Here is a 2820-nt window from a genome sequence, read left to right as displayed (position 1 = left end):
CATATTCTCAACTGTCGTTTAGCCAAAGAGTTAGGAATTTATCACGACTATAAAGTATATGGAAACTTCCTTCTTTTTACGACTGAAAATGAACATCTTAGAAATGTCAGTCCAAGTTCCTATATCTGAAAGCTTTCGAAACTGAAGAAATTACAGAAACTTATTTTATGAGATATTGGCTTACTTATGACAATATCTAATTAATCTGAAAGCCATCAAAGATAGTTAATTTCATGTAACTACCTCAATGTATTGCAATGCAATAAACAAACTTGTTTAAAGTTTATCAGTGGCAACAAGAGTAGAGAATTTAATTGAGTGAAAACCACGCCCTTAATATGTCTTCTTTATTCAGCAGTATTTCAGGACTCAATGTTAACCACGCCCTCATCTACATAAATAATTCCAGTCGTTTGAACCATTATCACGAGAAACATACATTACGTGGTTCAACCGAAATGTAGCTTTCCTGTGCTTATTGAATTGAAGGTATGTATGCATGTATGTATTTATTTACACTGCAAGTGGGCAAGCACCCGGTGGCAGTGGTATATACAATATAAACAATACACAATAAAATTTACAATACACAATACAATTTTACAACACATATACAATTTTATACACAATACAATTTAACACAATAATAATAGAACATAAATAAAATACCTAATTTTACAATACAACCTACATAATTATGTATAGGTCCTACATAAGTTTCAATAGTCTTTCACTTTACTCTCATCTCATTCCCTGTAGTGGCACTATGACGCATTTCACTGACACTTTAGCACACATTTCACTGACACTCTGTAACACATTTCACTGACACTATAGAACACATTTCATTGACGCTATAAATTATCACTGATCGGAACTGTTCACTGCACTGTAAAATCATAACTTCACTGACTCACCTCGCTTCACTGATACAATAGTTCAAATAAGTCAAATAATTACATCCTTACGCATACTTATAAACATAACTACATTTAAACTGAACATTTCTAGTCTAAGGCCCTCTTACACGCTATTTTTAAATAATTTACAATTCAAACCAAGGAAGTAAACTCGTCAGGCTAGATAAATACATGCCACCTTAAAAAATTAAATGTTGAATGTCAACTTAATTTTAATTTGCACTTTATACACAACTTTTTTTAAGTTATTCTTGAATCTCCTTAAGGAAGGACAGCCCTCAAAGACCGCTGCAGGTAGGTCATTCCAATCATTTATAGTTCTATTTAAAAATGAGAATTTACCTACATCCGTTTTCTGTTTCCTACATTTGATTTTAAAATCATGTTCGTTCCTGCCATAGTACGTTGGCTTATATTTTAAGCTGATCTCACAAACCTGAGAAAGGAATCTCTGTCGGTGATTTTTAAATACATTTTTCTGGATGTAAACTGGTTGAACTTTTGTTCTTAATATTGTAAATTATGCACCACACATGTAAACAATGCTTGCAAAGCGTTTTGTATAACTAAAAATTAAACATTTCGTTATGTTATTTTGTGTTTTTCTCGAAAGTATAGAAAAGTGACTCAGATTCATTTCTGAAATAAGCTGTTCGTATGTATGGAATATAGTTCGGCGGTATTCAACTCTACTATATAATTCAGGTCTGCTGTACAGTAACAAACGAACTCGTTGTCATGGTGATGTAAAAAGTATAGGGTGCTATGCATGGGCTATTCCAACTCAAATCGACCGAAATATAGAGAAAATTGACCTTGCATTTAAAATACAATGAAACTTTTTCTGTCCGTTGACAACTGTAATACAATGCTTTGTGCAAAGTTTGAGGCATCAGAACTTCATAGTGTTTAAATTAAAAATATTTAAATTTATCCTATCTTCATAAAACTAGCAACTTTAAACTATTGTAGCTCCGAAACCCTTTCACCCAATGATCAAAATCTTGGTTTACTTTGATGCTGAAAAGTGAGAGTTTATATTGATATGTAAACAGTTTTTCTCACTTTTTATGGAAATGGAGAAATTTAGATTTTTCTTCATTAAGACGCCTTTGCCCACGAAAAAATATTTTTAAAACATATGGTTAGATTCCGCATTGAAAGTACAAATAAACACATATTTTTTACTGGTGCACCGTTGATAAGAAAGTTTTGAAAATATCAAATAAAGAAAATAAATAGTACGCGCTTGAACTAACCAGCTGACTGTGAGGCAGGAGCTAGCCGAGGCAAGCAAGGCCAGGAGACAAACACGTGATGTTTCGTCTAGAAGCGCATAGCTGGGCTAGCTTTATTACAAGTTTTCATAAACACAGGAGTAAAATGACGCCCAACGCTCGCTTATCTTCATCTTTCGGCCAGTTCGTGCGGTACTGCGCCGTTCAAGTCTAGGCCTGTGAAAATAATTTATTTAATACCCTCGAAACTTATTGCCGAGCCACTAAGCAAACAATGTCTAATCCCTCTTAATAATGCAAGGTTTTTTTCTCAATATTTTTTACATTTTTACAAATGGGCAAAAAGCCTAAAAGTAAGTAAAATCAGATTATCTGTCTGTCTGTATACAGTAAAAATAAGTATTACTTCTTAACATAATCTACCAAATGTCAGCTTCGAAATGAGCTCCCGTTCAATGTTCTGCAGTAAATGGTCCCAGAGTTCTGAGCGCTGAAAGAGCCTTGTTTTTATAAAATACGCTAAATTTGTCGCTCGACAATACGAAAACCGTTTGACTTTCGATAGTATATTTTTGAAAATGCGCTCTCCTCAGCACCTTGTATAAATCGGGAAAAAATTAGAGTATAAAAAAATGCATGGTTTTTTAATGATCGATTTCATA

Source organism: Periplaneta americana, chromosome 1, assembly GCF_040183065.1.
Source record: "Periplaneta americana isolate PAMFEO1 chromosome 1, P.americana_PAMFEO1_priV1, whole genome shotgun sequence".
Taxonomy (NCBI): Eukaryota; Metazoa; Arthropoda; class Insecta; order Blattodea; family Blattidae; genus Periplaneta; species Periplaneta americana.
This window is presented reverse-complemented; position numbering follows the sequence as displayed.